We start from the raw sequence: 20,141 nt of genomic DNA on the forward strand, positions 1-20,141 counted from the left end.
AATTATTTTCTACTATTTTATGTCGAACTATACGAGTAAGTAGGTGCAACAAAGTCAATCGCTCTATATAATTTTTGGCAAACAGCGAGTTCTCAGTTCGGGGCGAACTACTAGTATTAGGTTATAAATTATATGGAGATGACAGGTGTCCTCCTACCCTTCGAGTTTGAAAAATATTTTGATGGTACCTATTTCTGCCAAAAGGAAGAGTGGTAAAGACTTCAGCTGTGTAGGCGTGTGCAGGCTACTGTAGGTGAGAGTGTGGGAATTACTAAATTGTACGTTTCGCAGCGTTGGTTAATAAGCCAATAGTTAATATACCTCTATGCCTCTACCTAACGAATAAGTAACATAAACTACAGGTTTTTACTGACAAGAAAAAATAAACTACCTACAGGATTATTGAATAAGTATGTCTTATATGGCATTAAAAATACGGCCGATTGAATAGCATGGAAAGCGGCATTCAGCGCGGGTGATTGATCGTCGAGAGGGGATCATTGGGGTCGTCTCATCGCAATAATGGACCAAATCATGTCTACTTCACACTATAGTTAAACACTAATGTGCCTATACCACAGTCCGCACTGGTAACTAACAATTCATAAGTTTTGTTGCTAAGGTCTAGTGTATTATTTAAAAACTTTGTTTGACTTTTGCCTACTGATTATTTTCATTTAATATCTCCTCCTTTCAAAAAGGTACGTGGTTAAAATGGGTGCCCCTTAATACGCCTAACATTAATTGTCATGATATGAATTCGCATAACGGATTTGGCATAACATAATTGTTCATAACTTTTAACATGCTTAATAATAAAAAACAACATTATTTAAAACGACATAAAGGGAAGTAATTTTTATCAATAATTCCACACAGACGAAATTGCGGGAATTTACATAATATATACATATAGGCTTATTATTATTCGGGATCAAAGCAATTGCCAAAAACAGCGACAGTGTCAGCGCTGCCGCAGTCTTAACAGTATGGATGACGTACGAGTACCTACATATGACGGATAGGGAAATTTTCTGCACCTACAGTTCAAAAAGCACCGGGGCTGTAAAGTTCAGTCACAGTGGTCCGACGGCCTTTGACGTGTCTCTCTCTCTTTGGTCGGTCCCTCATGTCTGAGAATCGTGGTCGTATCAGGGTTGCATCTGGAGCGGATGATCTGTCTCTACCGGTTTCTGTCCAACGCGTCTCCGACGACCGTGTAGAAGGCAGAGGATGACGAGTCTTTAACCTGATCGGTCCATCTTATTGGTGAACGACTGCGTGATCTCCTGCCTTCGGTGTGTCCAATCACAATCAGTTTCTCCAAACTTTCGTTGCCTCTGCGCACTGTGTGTTCGAAATATGACAGTACCTATGCGCTATTGGCATATGGTGGATAGACGACCCCCCCTCCCCCCTGTCACCCCTCGTCGAATGACTGTATAGACTGTGGTTCAGTGCTGGAAATGCAAATCATTCGGAACGAGCGATCGGCGGCGGGCCCGTTATTTTTCATGGCCTTTTAAGTCTTTTAACGCCACAAGCAAACCACCAACAAATAAGCTTATTCATTTTTAAAAGTAATAAAGGCCGCCTCATGATGACTGGGAAAATACGGGGATTCCGGCAGATTGAAATATGTACCTATTACGAATACAATCTCGTTTATTTACCAGCACATGTTTATGTACAAATTGAAGCTTACAGATAATAAACTTGACAGAGAGTTAACGGAAATTCTATAACTAAGCTAAAATACAATATAAAAAAAATACAATCTATTTCAGGTTCGCCAAAGAATGCCTTAATAACATCTGACGTTTGAGGACCTCGAGGAACCGCCACCATCTTTATCTTTTTCAACCGACGAAAAAAAAAACGGAGGAGGTTCTCAAGTCGACGCGTATATTTTTTTTTTTTTTTTTTTATGTTTGACCACGCATAACTTTTTACAGAGATGTTCGATTTTGATAATTATTTTTTTATTGGAAAGGGTATACCCCGAAGTTGGTCCCATATAAATTATTAATATTACAGAACAAAATAATAGTTAAAGTAGGATTATTAATATAACAGTTAATAGCTAAAGCAAGGTAGGTAGCTATTTTAAAAGTAATCAAAAATTAAGCATGTAATAATTTGTATAAATTATAGCCACAGAAAATTATAAAATAAAAACTTTTTAACAAAAAACATAACCGCCGAAAAAACACTAAAAGGAAATAAAAAAACCGGCACTAACACGAAACGAGTCGACCAACAAAAACAATAGCACACTGAAAAGAAAAAAATAATTATTTTGTCTTCAATAACGCAAGTGAATACCTATGAACTATGTATATACATACTTCTGAAATCAATCACACAAATCTGCGTATTTATATATTTACAATCTGTTATTTTTGGAGTCGGTGCCAGCCTCAAACAAACTTGAGCACCTTAGTGAAGCACCTGCACCGACTCCAAAAATAACAGATTGTAAATATATAAATACGCAGATTTGTGTGATTGATTTCAGAAGTATGTATATACATAGTTCATAGGTATTCACTTGCGTTATTGAAGACAAAATAATTATTTTTTTCTTTTCAGTGTGCTATTGTTTTTGTTGGTCGACTCGTTTCGTGTTAGTGCCGGTTTTTTTATTTCCTTTTAGTTTTTTTTTATGAATGGATTTTCCCAGATGACGGCGGTTTTCGAGGTCTCTTTACTACTAGTCTTTATACGTGTATAGGTTGAGGCCAAAAGGTCCATCTATATATAATTAAAGAATAAATAACTTTGACTTCAATCAATTCAACCTTTCTGTTTCCTGTTAAATTAATAAGAACAAGCCCCTCGCTGAAGGACAAAGGAAACAATTTCGGCGTATTTCATTAATAAGTAGCTAAAATTTAGACAAAGACAATATCTCCTAATTCTGTTCCCGAATGCTTATCTTGAAACAAAGTACACCACTTTACATTAAATTTAGCTTCTGCCTGCGATTTTGTTCGCGTTAAAGTCGCCAATCGCATTCCCGTAGAAACTCAATACCTTTATTTTGCTCTGAAACACTTTACTTTAAATTTTAAATCCTTCTTTTAACTAAATAATTCCTTGCCAGCTTTTATATTTATATATATAATTATTCAAATTTTCAAATTTATCGAGAATTTTTCCTAGAACTCGGGAAGAAAAGAAAAATCCAAATTAGGTCCTACAAATTGTTCAAGGGCGATAGACAATCCTTTAAATTTACCCCAAATTATGACGCCGTATTACTAGAATTTATGGGCGTTAGCGTAATACGTGATTGACTGGGCCATCTAGTGCAAGGCGGAACGGAAGATACTCGGGGCCTAACCAAGACGATCGTTTATAGAAAACGCCCATCGAAATTTGAATGTATAGAAATGACCCGATATTTTTTTATAAAAGTAATATTATTTCACTTTGTTTGTTTATCGATTTACTATTGTCACCCTGGCTACGGTCCGGGTTCTGATTTCAAAGCACAACGTTGTATCTGTACAACACACCTGCCTTGCGAGCCTGTTTACCCCACATACTACCGCCGTATCGAGCCGCTCCGAGCAGCATTAACGTAATACCTGAATAGCGTCGTTCCTGAGCGCGGCGAATCGTGAGATACCTTCTGTTCTGATTTCTCGGTCCGATGCTACGCGTTCGTCGAAGCAGCAACACCTCTGTAAATATACGATACTGTCATTGAAATCCAAATATAAGCGGTTTATCTTACGTTTTATATTTAATTTTACTGTCAGTGTGCCTCATGACATGATAGATTAAATGTAATTAAATTCGACACAGCGGTCATAATCATAAATGACGAACAGACACCGCATTATTTAGACATGGTACAGCCTAGGTTTACCCCTAAAACATATATATATATATCTAATTTACACGAGCTGAGCATTGGCCAGTTTTTACGTAAGATAGAAGAGAAAAAAATACGCGTTTGCCAGTTTATTCCACTGTATTTGTTCGAATGTAATAAGCGAGTCTGTAGGAAGCAGTCATCTATGTTAATCGTCAATGAAATAAGCTTTTCCTGTCTCCATTTGAGTTAATTGCAAGGAACTAATCCAAGGTAATTAAATAATTGCATGCCAAAGACGAGTTATGACAGAGTGAAAGCCGAAGAAAACAGCTCAGAATAGAACTGACGATTAGACCCCGATATGTGTAGCGAGAATAAAATTATAGTTTCTCTAAAAGCATCAATTTTCGCTGAACAATGCGAAAATTTACCCATTGCGTATGTTCTAACTCGCTCATGACCCCTACGAATTACGAGTCCCACGTCGTATAAATATATACACGCCGCACATATTATAGGTAAAGGCCTTGCTAAAGCGACGCACATATCTGCAGATTGCCTTTCTTGACTAGAGGCGAAGATGAAAAGATTAACTCGACAACAGACGATAAAGTTAAATCCGTAAATGACATTACACACGGAGGTCAATTCAAAATGTAACATTTTTGTTGTTTTTGAACTAGTTTTGATATGACCTTGACGATCGTTTTGGTGATAGACCCATCTCACGCACCGCACGACTTTCACTTAATTTCCTGTGCACCAAACAGCGTAAGATCACAACCGTAAGAAATACGTTAGGGAAATACCTACCTGAATCGGGCTCATGAACAAACCTAATCTCGCTAAAACTATATTCTTTATTACTTTATTAGATATAAAGTGACGCCACGAATCATGAAACATTTAGGAGAAAATATTTTGGATTACCTATTTTTGATAATTCACTGATACTTATTTGCTACTAGCTGAATGTCCTATTCGTCAAATCTATGAAAAATACTGCAATTAGTTTCAACATATATAATTGACAAATCAAAACTAGTTTTAGAAAAGACAACAATCAGTTACAGTTAGTTCTTGTTTATGGGAAAACGTTGCCAGTGCTTAAAAACTTAAGATGGTTGGCAGTCCTCAACTGTGCGTTTCTCCTGAAACTTCTTGCCTTGCACAGCTGTACGGCCCGGCCACGACATTGCGCGACTGGCTTCAGCTAATGCGACAACCGTATGTTGGAGTGAGACACAGCGATCCGACCTTTCGTTCCCACCTATGGTTTTCGCCTTAGCCGACGCGAGTCGCGCAATGTCGTGGCCAGGCCGTAACAGTGAAATGAACTGTCGCCCGCGGCAACGCATTTGCAACCACTCTGTTATTGCATATACATATATATATATATGTATATATATATATATATATATATATATATATATATATATATATATATATATATATATATATATATATATATAAAAAGAAACCATTACCATATCGATACCTTTGGGTTCAATTGGCGTAAAGGACATTTTGGCGAAAATGAGTTATATATACAGTTTTGTTCAGAATTCCAAGCGCTAACGTTCTGTATAGTTATAATTTCGATATCTCTTAAAAAGTGGCCTTTACGACCCAGTTTTTTACTAGGTATGATTTTGCAAAAACGGCTTAGCTCAAGGGGCGTAAATGACCAGTTACAAATTAGATGTTCAAAGATATTATCGTAAAGGTTACCGCTAAATATAAATATTGTTGTAAATGACTTACATGTCTTTTGTCGTCCTTTAAGCCCTTCATTTGTCTTAATGATTTTTTATATCGTATGGTCAAAATGGTCATAAAGGACATATTTTACTATTGATATTATTGTACTTGCCCTTTACGACCCGCTCTAAAAATATTTTTTATAAGTATAAGAAGCGAACAAGGTTGTAAAGGACTTTTCTAATACTTGTGTCTTTTACTACCTAAAATTAGTTTCTAAACTCTAAATTTAAAACAAATAACATGTACGTAGCGGTGAATAATACCAAATAAATCGTTTTCTGGGACCTTTATTACTATAATGTAATGTTTGCCCTTATATTTGAAAGCATTTACGCTAAGAGTTTTTTTCGCTATTATCTTTGTTCAAGGGCGTAAAGGTCTATAATGCGTAATTAAATTTAATCGTTTTATGGGTCCTTTACTACTAAAATGTAATGTAATGAAACCTCAGCTCAGTGTTTTTTCCGCAACTATCATTGTTTTACTCGCAGTGGAATCTCTTATAGTCCTGCGACAACGTACTAGCCTGTACATAATTCACTCTGTACCTTTCCGACTCGCATTTCTTGTTGATTAGGAGAACGAGACAGGTGTATCAGTGACTGCCCATCGCCTCACTATCCCGATTCTCATTGGGCATGCAGCTTGATCAGCGCAGGGTTATGTTATGACTGTTTATTATCCGTCCCTGAGCGGTGGAAGTGGTTATTTGTGCGTAATTTAATTATTTGTGTCATTGCTTGAGCTCAGCTACAATAACTCGTTAAAACAAAACGTTTCAAGCACTTTAGAAAGTTTGAAACGTATCTGAACGAAGTGGTAATTAATACTTAATAAGCGAATCGGTTTTAATTAATTCATTTACTTAATTATTTCATAATCGTTCTAACAAAATATATTTTTAAGTGTTTGAAATCAGAAATTAATGCAGCTATAAGTAACGGGGACTAAATAACACAGAAATCACTACTTGAGTAACTTGAATAGGAATTAATAGTGTTTTTCGATTAAATATCTTGATGTATCGTATTATGAAATAAGAGATCTTGAAATATTGAAACAGTATTATTACCTATTATAACTTACTGTATTGAATTATAGACTTAGGACGTTTATTCACTAAGTAAACGTTCAAATCCTTGATATGCTAATTCTAATCATAGTTAGCGGATCTAATACTTCCCTTGTTATGATTAAAAGCTGTTATGTTATGATTGTTATAATATAAGGCGGCTAATGTTAAGCACTGGGACATTTACTTTATCTTCATTCCCGAATGTTAGCAACTTTTTGAGCATTTAATTATTTTTTAATATATAATTGGTTAAAAATATTGTGTTTTCTTTATTATTACTATGTTATCAGAAAAATATTAATAACAACTGTAATCGGGATATACCTAGCATATTTAACTACCATTTGATACATTTTTAAGCTTCGTAACAGTAAACTATGCTGAAAACAGTTAACATGTGTACCGTGGGTGGTAACTAATACACCCCAAATTTGGAATAAAATAGTCTGATAACGTCCCTTACGACCCCATACTAAACAAGATTCACTAAATTATCAAAAATTTCATGGGCGCAAAGGACATTGATACTGTTTTTGACCAATTTTAAAGGACATTAACTTCTTTCCTATTTAATTTATAGATATGAGTGCTAATTTAGGTTAAAGAGACTAACATTTTGAGTACTTTTCTAATACACATCAAAAATATAGCTCGATAAACAACAAAAATATATCAAAATTTAAAAAAAACTCGCAGTTTTCGCTTCTCCTGAAAACTAGCATTTTGTCCTTTACGCCAATTGAACCCAAAGGTATCGATATGACTCACTATTCACTAACTATATGTACATTTTACTTAGTTACTTTCCATATTCCTTCCTTGTTAATACTTTTAGTTCTGTCGCGTCTGTATTTGTTTCGCTAGTCTGTGCCTTCGCGTTTACCACCTTTGATCATAAGCCGCGCGCCGCTAAGTATCGAGCAGCAGTAGGTATGTAAGTAAAGTACCTATTACGCCCGACGACGGTACGAAACGACCCTAAACGAAAGCCGAACGCCTTTGTAAGTGAATTGTATTGTAATTACTTTAGATTGTCAAAAATAGGTATTTAAAATTTGGTTATGACTTAAAAATATCTAACAAGGAAGGGTACCCAACTAGTCTGTTCGAGAAACGGAAAACGGTGAAAAATAGAGATAATACTCCTAACAATACGGGTGATACCTCATTAGATTCGTAATGATGTCTAGAAAAATGTATTCGAAGCGTGTATTCGCACACAAAAAATTACAAAAGTTATTAACAAAAAAAGGGATAAAAAAGTAGATTTTTCTTGTTTCCCAAATATCTCAAAAAGTATTAATATTTAAGAAACCAAAATTAATATTATAAAAGAGGAGAATATTTCCAATCAAAGATTCCATACATGAAGAACTGTATCTTCATTATTTATACTTTTTATTCAACGCTGAACACAGCCCTCCGCGCCTCATTTTCGAGAAACGCGCGCGGGGGGCGTGAAAAAGCGATTACGTAACATTAATATTTATTAACAAGAGATCAAAGTTTGATATTTCTTCGAGTGCTTATTTTGAGTCCCGTGCAAGCGAAAGATTCTATAATAGATTCACGAGCGTAGCGAGTGAATCTAATTTAGAATCTTGAGCGTAGTAAGGGATTCAAAAGCGCACGAGATGTAAATAACTTTGATCTCGTGTAGTACACAAAATTTTTCACCCTAAGCAATGAGAACATACCTAGAGGGAGAGAGATAATAGAACCCAAGTATATCGAACTTGTATTAGACCCCGCATGTTGAAATGACATTTGACTATAAAGGTCACTTGAATGTCATTTTGTCTCACTCAGTGAGCGAAATCGCATTTTGCTCACTGAGTGAGACACACTCAGTGAGCAAAATCGCATTTTGCTCACTGTTTTTAAGAAGCAAAGTACCCTTGTTCGAGCTGCTGAGGTGAAAATATAATTTTTAAGGTATGTTATAGAGTAGTCTAAAATAACGGACACGTATTTTTTTTTAGCTGCCCTAACTCAACTTCCTGGTAGAAATTGGCCTCCAAAGTACTGAAAAGTGACAAAACGCTCTAACTTCTGTAGAGAGTTTTGTTCAAGAAAATTGCTAGTTAATTACTGGTTTGAATATATGTCGGAGAACATGAAAAAATAATGGACACGTATTTTGTTATTTTGGCTCAATATTATATATTACAAAAAAAAACACACTTCAAAGTTTCATACTTCTCATCCTTTCACTCGAACTTCACGTTGGTTATTTTATTCTTTTTTTTTATCATGAAAACTAATAACTTCCCGTTAGTGAAGAATGTTGTCACGGTTGTTAACCGGTTTGGACATTAAGTTCTAGCATATTTTAAAACGGAAGCGGTGGTGGCCGAGTGGATATGACGTCCGACTTTCAATCCGGAGGTCGCGGGTTCAAATCCTGGCTCGTACCAATGCGTTTTTCGGAACTTATGTACGAAATATCATTTGATATTTACCACTTGCTTTTCGGTGAAGGAAAACATCGTGAGGAAACCTGAATACATCCACGAAGAAATTCAAAGGTGTATGTGAAGTCCCCAATCCGCATTGGGCCAGCGTGGGGACTATACAGCCCAAGCCTTCTTGCGAGTGAGAGGAGGCCTATGCCCAGCAGTGGGACGTATATAGGCTGAATTATTATTATTATTTGTTTGTCCTTTCCAGATCTCGGGACCATGGGGTCCCGGACTTTTGGAAGGCGTGCGTAGGGCCGAAGCCAACAGCGCAGTGGCCCTTTAAGACAATTTCATCTAAAAGCAAGGGATACACGTGGCGGATACCATCCCCGAGCGCACAATATGATACATCCGGAGATGGTCCCCGCCAGGTGCAAAGACTATTGCAGTGCAGCACTTTTATGCTGCGATGGGAACTAAGGTCATAGGCTATTGATTTGAATGTTGGATGGACTGGATATCGGGCTATGGGAGGAGACTAGCGGACACCTGCCGTGACAATCAGTTTCAATATTGTTAAAGACAGGTGGTGACTCGCCAACTCATTGAGTGGGCCCCGCAATGGCCGCACGCACAGTGCGACAACAGGGCAACACTTTGGAGTGGCTGTAAGGTTGTCGAGAGGTGAGTCTGCGGTAGCCAGATCCCGGTAATCCGTTCAGCAGGCCGCCGGTGTTATGACATTTTACACTTCCAACCTGGAGCATAGGTTCCGCTCTTGCGACTCCACTCTGGCCGGCCAATCAAGGCAAGCACAGAGGCGAGGGCCAGATGAAAGTGCCCTCTGGAATAGGGGTCCGCGGTGTCGCCACCCACCGCCAGCTCGCCACAAGCTGCCCCCGCGGGGTATTATTATTATGTTTTAAAACATCAAAGATCCTAAAAGTGTACATTTGAAATATTTTAATACCCTGTTAGGCGCGCGGTATCGTGGTGAACGCGGAGCTGCAGGCGCGCGGCAACGTGTTGGCGGCGCCGGCGGGCGACCTGAACACACGGTAAGTACTGAAGTTATAAGTTAAAGAAGTTATTAAGTTAACTTATTTACTGAAGTTATTAAGCGCGTGAAACGATGACAAGTATGAAACTTTGAAGTGTGCTTTTTTTTGTAAAATATGAATTTGAGCCGAAATAGCAAAACACGTGTCCGTTATTTTTTCATGTTCTCCAACATATATTCAAACCAGTAACTAACTAGCAATTTCCTTGAACAAAACTCTTTACAGAAGTTAGAGCGTTTTGTTACTTTTCAGTACTTTGGAGGCCAATTTCTCCCAGGAAGTTGAGTATGGGCAGGTAAAAAAAAATACGTGTCCGTTATTTTAGACTACTCTATAACATAGGTATATAAAAATTAATCAAATCGGAGCCGGCCAGTCGAGTACCCTTCCTTGTAAGCTTTTCATTTAATCGGTTATTCGTCCCTTTTCGAGTCTCGGGAACATTACGGGGCTCGAAATTAAATTATGTAAGGTAAACATACTGGTGCTCGACGCGGTCCCAGTACATGTCAAAGGGGCCGGTATATGACGTTTTCGATTTAGACCTCACTTTGTGACCATAATTTGTTCAATAAATGTTTAATAATTGCATTAAATTACACGTAAATTTGTTCACGAAGAAACCGTGTACCGACTCTTTATGCCATTATATTTTTAATTTGCTGTTATTATCTACAAATCGACACTAAAAGTATCAAAAAATCAAAACATGGAGTTCCGTTTGAGAAAGAAACAAAACAATTTTGTCTTTGACAGTAATTGAATTATTGTGTGATTTTGAAAGCTAGATAATTCAACTTCCAATTTATTATCGATTTATATTTTTATTCACAAAGACAACCCAGAAATTCAATCTCAAATGTAAACTTTCGAACAATTTCCATACATTGACGACATCACTCAAAATTCTTCTTCGAGTCAGATCTCCTAGTGAGTATTATATTCTTTGAGTCAGATGCCCGCTGGGGCTACACCGGAGTAGACGTACAGCTGCTTTGACGCTAATGACAGCTACTTTTGATAATTATATTGACATTAAATCATATACGCCTACGAGAAAGTATACCAGTAGATAAATTGTATTTCAAAAAATAGGGTAAATAAATAACAGCTCGAGTCACATTTCAAATTTGATTTGCTATTATTTACGGGTCATAATGGTCTAAAACCGCAGTAAACTATCTTAAAACATTACGATTACAGTCGAATTTAAGTATTATGTTCCTTCAAAACCCGCTTAAAATGAAAAAAAGTTTAAAGACTCATCTTTACTGATTGGGATTAATTTTCATTATGCTGGTATTAATTTTGCGTCATTTTAAAAACGTACTTGATTTCTGTACGTCAATGAATTTTGATGACAATTGTAATTTTGTATTTATATTAGAGAACTTTTATCTTAAAATATTGCCTATTAACCGGAAGCGTTATGTAATTTGTAGTAATATCTGAAAGTCTTGTACCTAGATCTGTAGATAATACCATGGAACATGGTTTACGACGAATAAATGATTATGTTGGTATATGCCGTTCGTTCCGTCTATATATAATGCGTGTACGTGCTATTCTCTGAAAATCTTCAAGAATCTTCAAGAAAAAATAACGGCTAGACCAGCACTAAGTATTAGCGAGTTTTTGCGGCGTTGGAGACCGAGATGAAGCTTACAGGCCAATAATACCGCTGCGGCCTGGTTATTGTTATGTATACAATTGTATCGAATGTTATTTAAATTTACTATAAAAACAATGTTTTATTTCAATTAGATCTACATTTTGAGCATATCTGAAGTATTTTCGAAACTTTCGTTGAAACTAAATAAAATAATTATTCCAAATGTACACTTGTACAGTCACCTGCAATAATATGTTACACAACGAAGGCCGCAAAAATATCTGCCAAGATCTTATTTGTAGTATAGTGTGTAGGCCCATAAGAGCATGTTACATATTTTTGCGGCCTTCGAAGAGTAACATATTATTGCAGGAGACTGTACATAAATGTTTCGGTGATATTGAGATTATTTTCCAAGTTAGTTTACTAACAATCAAGTTTTCCGATTTCGTGAACGTATAAGTAGTACGGTACCGTTATTTTGTTTATCGATACCGATTATTTTTAAAGGTAAAACTATACCGGTTGAAATATAAAGATATGGTACCGGTATAAAATTACAGCAGGGACAACCATTTTTTATAGGTGTACCTAAACCGTAATTGACCGAGCGTCAGCGAAGGTCTCCGTTTGAGCTTGGCCAAAAATGCTTTTGTATATTCTGCTTTGCAGATTACATTTCTCAACTGAGTCTCCGGACACTTAAGACCATTGTGATAACGCCACGTAACTATCGACAACTACATCATAAAGGCTACGACCGAAGTTATTCAGCACTAAAATAATATCGGTATAATTTATTTATTTATTTTCATTTTATTAATTTAATAGCGAAACAAACATCGAATATACCACATAGTTAAAAGTAAATCAGTAAATTATACCTAATTAGGGGTACATTAACTATTAGCCAACACTGTTTCCATCACTTACGCGGTATCCAGACTAGTCAATTTTTCACCAATCTGATTAAATTGCCCGATCAAATCAGGATGTGCGGATGCAAACACCAATTCGCCTCGCTGAATTCAACCGCCGATAATGACCGATATTACCGATAAAATGAGGTGCGGATGCAAGAATACCAATTTGTAACGCCAGTATTTTCGTTCTGGGGCATTTTTTCAATATAGAGAGCTCTAATATCACCATAAATCTAAAATTGGTGATTAACCCTTAAATGCATAGTGTTGCCAAATGTCTACAAAGCATTAGACAGCTCACAGATTTAAAAAAAAAAGGCTTACGTTCTTGAACGCACCTTTATACCAAACGTCAAGTAGTAAGGTGATGATTTAAGGGTTAAATTTACGCAATATTTTTAATTTATAAAAATTACATTCGTTTTAAGACGAAAAGTCGGAAAGGTTGGAAAAATCCAGAAGTTGATAATTTTTAGTATGTGATTTTGAACGGTGTTTTCGGGGTTTGTAATTATTTTATATTTAAAAACTTTATCATAGGTATATCACAAATAGTGTACCTTTCTAATGGTAGTAAAAAAAAATCATATATCTATTACTGAAAATTACATATTTACATAAATATGATTTAGCCAATTCAACTTCTAACACTGATTTCGCAGTGAAAATCGATGTTATATTTTTTTTAACTATTTTTCCTAGAATCGGCAATTATGTGATACATATATTAATTTCGGGCAAAAAGAAAAAATCATGCATTTAAGGGTTAAATTGGAGATTGGCGCCAATTATTTTCCTGATCAAATCGACCGATTTGATCAGGCCCGTCTGGATACCATTTTATATACTTTTATATTTAATTTTTATCCGCCAAAATGGAACTGCCACCCTGCCGAAACTTTATTTATTTGAATTCCCATTGAATGGATTTTACGCCTTATGAAAAACCGTATAGAGTAGTAAATAACATTTTACATCTGACTTAATGACATCTTGTTTTATTCGCTATAATTTTACAAAACGCGTATCTCGACAAAGCAATATTAAGTAGTAAAACAGTCGACAATCAAATGAATTAAATAGGTACGTCACGTGTGACATGAACAGACAAGGAAAGCAAGATTAAATAAATGTATTGTTTCTCTTTCATCTTTCAATGGAACGCTTTTACAGTCTCTGTTCCTCAAAGGAGGCCAACGGTTAATAAAAATAAAAAATAAAATAAAAAAAATAAAAATAAAACGGTTAATACCAAACTAAAAACTTGATGGGTCATTGACCCTGGGACAGGACAGGTAAAGTGAGGTAGTGTGCGTGAAGTGCGTTTGTGTGTGGAATGGGGTAAATTGACAGAATCCGAAATTTTACCCACCGGTCACAGCAAGGTGTCATCTATTGGGCATTAGCATGTCGAGCGCTAGTACGTTTACCTTAAGGTGTGAAAAAGAAAAAAACCTACTTTACATTAGTATGTATATTAGGTAAGTAGGCGTTATAATTTATCATTATAAGTGTAAATAACATTATTTGCGGTATTTGACGTCTGTCACTCACAACAGCAATACTACGTAAAATGTTTTGCACATCGAAATCACAAAGGAAAACAACTGCACTGCGAACGTTTACGTTCTACGTCTTTTTTTTTTTAATTTTAGGGTTGGCCGGACACCACCGTTATGAATCGGTAGTCGTCTAAGTAAATCGATATGAATTTTTCATTTTTCTTTTAATAAAAATAAGGAAAAGGTGGATAATTAACTGTAAATATGGATATATTTATCGTCACTTAACAGACAACAAATTTGACACAGAAATAACATAAATAAACTTTAAAATAGATCCCCAGTTAGTTTCAATTTTGACAATGGGTGCGACCTACTCGGTTGGTGTATTAAATACACCGACCGACCGGTAGCTTGCGGGAAAACCATATAATTCTAGCTTTATTTAAATCTCAAATAAAAATTCATTATACGTCACAATTCGATACCTCAGTCTACGTGCCATCCAATCGTAATCGCTTGCTGTGACAATCGATTTGCGTTAGTTACATCTCTATATACGTCAGTCATAATGTGTCAAATACCGCAAATAATGTTATTTACACTATATATTCCTATTAATTTCAGTCAAGTACTAAATACAGCTCTAAAGTTTATTAATTATCTATATAAGTATGTATTATGCTAGCTGACATATTTTATAGTCTAGTTCTGCTGTAAACGAAAAGTAATTGTAACTAAATTTGTAAATAATACAAAACAGAATTGCGTATGTATTCATATTATATAGTAACACTACTTTCCATTTTCGTTGCATAGCAATAGATCAACCTGTATAAGATAATAATAGTACATTACTACAGAGGCCGGGACGAAAGGCGTTGCCGGCCGAAGACATATAGACGGCCGAGCGAAGCGAGGCCGGATAGGTCTGAACGCGGGCAACCCCATTTCCCGCCGAGGTATGTATAGTGCTTTTCTCAAACATGCAATGAAATAAATAAAATAAAAAATCCACGAAACCCAAGTTTTATTTATAGAAAAAACTAAAAGTAAACTACACCCAAAATATAACCAACACGTACCTATATCATTATCACGCGTATGTTTTACACGAGTCGTGTATTTTTACTACCCGTATATTTTCATGTATCTTTGATTTTTTCGCCTTGTATCCGTCTGACTGTCGTTTTCGTCACATAAGTTTACATAGTCTTTCATGTTGATATCATGTTTCACATACATCGTTGCTTTATGCATGGAGTAAATAAGTATAATTTCCACAGTGTTGACGAATTTGTAGTTACATTCATTTAAAATATGCCACAAAACTGTTTCTAATAAACTGTAAGCCATTTTTCTTAGTTTCTCAAATAATAAAATTGCCATAAGCAACCATATACATACTTCGTCTTTGACTTGGCGGTAGAGACAGCAAGTTATTAAAATCAATTCTGCTTACGCTGCCAATTCCAACACCTACGATTACAATTAATATTAATTTCATTATTTCGTCGAAACTCATATTAAAGTCAAAAAATCAACAACGCACCATAAATCCAATAAAACAGAATGAATATTTTTCAACTTTACCTCCATAACAATTTAAAAAATATAACTACGCGTGTTTGAGTAGACCTTTTTACCGCTAACGTTTAGATGAAATATTTTAAGTGTTTTTATTTGTGTAGTTAAATTTATAAGATTATAGAATGTATTATTTATTAAGTTCATGTTGATTTTATACAAATAAAACTGCAAATTATAGCAAACATTGTTTTTTGTTTTTTTTTTATAGGCGTAGTGGCAGAGTGTCATTACGAACCATAAAGCAAATACTGCCTCTAGTTTTTTTTAATGGATGAATGCCACGATGCTGTGTCACAAATATCTGTGAAATGAAAATTAAAAAAGAGGACTTTGCCGGCCTAGGCCTGCAAGATGTGTATGAAATTCCATTAACGACCTTTTGTCCTAGCCGCACCTGAAACGTCATACTTCGCAGCCTATTATAAGGAACATTACATCAATATTTCATTGCATGTTTGAGAAAAAGAAACTTGTTACCCCAGCGAACATAGACAGCCTGTAATACCTACAACTCCTACAAGTTTATTTCGCGTCCTCAAATTTGTTTAACTTCACAAGTGATGAATAAAGTCCCGGGGCCGGAACGATTGCCTTACAAATTTCTAGTTTAAAATGAACCTTAAGCGTTGAAGGACAAGGTCCAAGTTTGTTTTAATGGTGATGTAAAATATTGACGTTGTAGGGATAAAAGTAAATAGTCCGTTTGAGTTCCGATCCTTATCGTAGCCGGTTGGCGCGGAGGCTTAGCGAACACTCACTTCGGCCAAACATCATTTGGCCCGCGACTTTACCTGCGTAGAATAATTTCCGTGATAAAAAATATCGTTTCAACAACTAAATAGGTTAAGTGATTTATGCGTGACGAGGTAACAAACAGATATTATCAGCCAGACGGTAAAAGAAGCAACGAAAAACATAAAACCACCGGTGGAGGACCCGCGCGAAATCTTCTTATCACACAAACGTAGTCCTCATTTTTCTTTCTGGATATTAACATTATTGAAAATATTTTGACACAATTAGTTGTATATCAATCACAGCTATGCCTCTAAGTATATTTTTTTCGAATTATTAATTATTATAACAGTTAAAGAAGCGTTTAAAAATCTGTATGAAATCTGTTTTTCCCTCCTATGTTTTTCATTAATCAAAAAATCTAAAAAAGACAAACGTAGGGGCATAGCTATGGTTAATAATATGCATCAAATTATGTAGGTACTTAGGTACAAACATTTTCCATAATGTCACTATCCAGAGAGGAGAATGGGGACTACGTTTGTATGGAGAAGCGGCCATCCCCTTTTCTCTTAAGAGGCACACGAACCTAGCCGCCATCATACAATCGAAGTAAATGTTATGCTATCTTTTTTAACCTTTTGTACGCCGGCGCCGCGCGTATCGTGCGCGCCGTGTCATCGTGAACCTTGCTGGAATGCACGAAGGTTGATATTGGGCTGTAGCCGCGCGCGTAAGTTGACGTCTTTGGCGGTGGTGAACATTTAAATAAACTAGTAGTTCGCCCCGAACTGAGAACTCGCTGTTTGCCAAAAATTATATAGAGCGATTGACTTTGTTGCACCTACTTACTCGTATAGTTCGACATAAAATAGTAGAAAATAATTTTCAAGAAAAAAAAACGACTTCTATGGGGGCCGGTGAAAGATTATTGTAGATGGTGCACTATGTAGAAAAGGAGGTAAAACCTCCCACTTTTCTAGTAGGTAGCATTTCGTTTCTGTAAGGGTTGCATCAGTTTTAGCTTCACGAACCCACTTCTCTGATAGCAGTTCGGTTCTGTGAGGATTGCAGTTCGAACCTAACCAAAACCACTTTTCTAGTAGCATTTCGTTTCTGTATGGCTCGCAGTTCTAACCTAATCTAACCCACTTTTTTCGGTTCTGTAAGGATCGCAGTTTAAACCTAACCTAATCCACTTAACGGCGCGTGCGGTGCGGTGTACTTACGGGGGTTTGAGCGGGAGGGGCTAGTAAGTTTGGCATCATTATACTTTATACCTACATTTTATGGTAGGTAATCATAGTGGTTTATTTAGCTTAAGTATCAGTGGTTTTCCAGGTCAAGGGCCGAGTAGGTCTAGGTCGAGGTCCAGGTCTAGGTCTTGGTCCAGGTCCAATTCCAGGTCCAAGTACGGGTCCAGGTCCGGGTTCAGATCCAGATAAGAGCCCGGATCCGGGTCATGTCTGGCTCCAGGGCCAGCTCCGTCAAAATCGAAATTCGCAATCGCCAAACGTGTATTCATTGAAGAGTTCTGTTCTGATTATCATCAGCAGTTCCACTTCATCAAATGCGACAGTTTTTAATATAAATTCTTGATTTTCTGATGAAAATACACAAATCTCTATACGCATGCTTTTAAGATTTGAGGAGTTCCCTCGATTCCTCATGGATACCATCATCAGAACTGGGTTTTGACAAAAACGGGACCAATCTGTATGCATATACATACAATCAAAAAAATAATTTTCAAAGTCGGGCCAGTAATGACGGAGATATGGAGTAACAAGCATAAAAAAAATCACAATCGAATCTCCTCCTTTTGAGATTTGCATAGAATGTAGGATCGTATAGAAGTGGTATACGCGTGCCTCCGTGAGGGACAAAACATACGCAAATGCGACACTGTGATTGGTCGAATTTATTTGTTGCCCACCATTATCCATACTAAAAAAAAGGTGGGGAACAAAAAATATGTGAGACTGTGATAAGGACGAATAATAATAGCGCTTTCTCTGCTACTCCTACTGAAAGATACGTAAGACTATCCCGTTCTGTCAGTTATCCCCACCACTCATGCCCAATCCAGTTTAATACTAGATTCATGGAGATTTGGAAGTCGGTTAATAAATGAGGGCGCCACTTTCTACGCAGCTGTCACATGTTTGATGTAAAATGCTTACACATGGCAATAATTTATAGTCTGTCAAGCCATTTCCGTCAGTAGAAAAAAGCGGCTAAAAAATGTAGGCGCGATGGCTTATCGTCCCATAGAAAATTTGAATATCGCGCCGTTTTCTACTGACAAACCTTGTTTGAGCGACTATAGTATGGAAATTTTAGAGTTCCATTTTATTTACTTTCTACTATTTTATGTCCCACTTTAGGTGGAAATAGATCAAAAATCACGTGGATATATTTCGCTTCGCTCGCTCGTTCGATAAACGCCAAATCTCGCAAAACTGTATTTAAATGACAGCTGTCATCCGGTCGAAGTGTACTTCGAGTTTCAAAAATATTACTAGTGGCCACTGTGCCGCATGTGTCCATTTACTGTATTTATTTAGTCTGTTCGGAAAGAGAAGAGTCGTGGAATTATTGGGCCCGTTCCGCGACTCTTCTCTTTCCGCACAAACTCTAACATTACGATAAAATAATTTATAAAAAATATCCAAACTAATATTATAAAATTTATGAATACGAAAGTCCGGCTGTCTGTTACTTCTTTACGCTTAAATCCTGAACAGATTTAGATGATTTGTTATGGAGATAGAGTCCCGACAAAGACAGTTGACATATAGTTTTATCACGGAAATCATCCCTGGGTGAAAGGAGGTTCGAAGTTTGTATCGGAAACGACTACTGTTGTGTGGTCTGTGGAGCCCTTAACTGATACTGTATCTGTGGTAAGCCGAAATATTTCCTGTCAAATGTCAAATACCTATATTATCTTTATTTTTATCTTGCTAATTATTTCTAAATGGTAAATTTAAAAACGATATTATAAAAGTGCAAGCCGAGCACTTTCATTTGATACCAAACTCGACCATAAATTCTTGCAAAAAGATGACCAGAGTAGTAAGACCCCTCACAAATAGCTTTTTAGCCTTCTAAGCTCTTCTAGCTCGATAACCCCTTGATCGAGCCGGCTCATAATTTAATGACTAAAATATAATGCCCTCAACTACACGTTTACCCAATTTCATTTAAATTAGAACAAATTTACTTAACTTCTTGAGTATCAAACTATCCTCTGATAGTTCAGCTTAAAAACATCGAAATGCCGGGACGTGCCCCTAGCCAGCCGCGTGTCCCAAGTCGAATGTAAGAACTTCGTTCGCTTCGCTCGCTCGTTCGAAGAACTTCGTTCGCTTCGCTCGCTCGTTCGATAACATAATTATATTATTTAGTATGTCTGGTACTATTTTTTACTAAAAATTGTAATTACAAAGGTATTAGAGCGAGTAGATTTACATACCTACATACAAACATTGGTTAGGTAAGTACCTAAATGACCTAAATCAAATGTATCGCGGTTGGCGTCAGCGTCAAGAGTAGGGTTGCCAACCGTATTATATTATATAGTATTGTACTATATTTTGGCTCTCTGTACTATATACTTTTGGAAAAATATATAGTAGGTACGCTAAA

General features: G+C 36.4%; 2 long non-coding RNA genes across 2 annotated transcripts in view; one reads left to right on the plus strand and one right to left on the minus strand.

Annotated features, from left to right (window-relative positions):
• The window catches only part of LOC134804390 (uncharacterized), a 243,325-nt gene that overhangs the window by 186,966 nt on the left and 36,218 nt on the right, over positions 1-20,141 (plus strand). The gene's annotated exons all lie outside the window — the stretch shown is intronic.
• The window catches only part of LOC134804392 (uncharacterized), a 309,273-nt gene that overhangs the window by 186,965 nt on the left and 102,167 nt on the right, over positions 1-20,141 (minus strand). The window lies entirely within an intron of this gene.

The sequence above is a fragment of the Cydia splendana genome, chromosome Z (genome assembly GCF_910591565.1).
Source record: "Cydia splendana chromosome Z, ilCydSple1.2, whole genome shotgun sequence".
In the NCBI taxonomy this organism is placed as follows: domain Eukaryota; kingdom Metazoa; phylum Arthropoda; class Insecta; order Lepidoptera; family Tortricidae; genus Cydia; species Cydia splendana.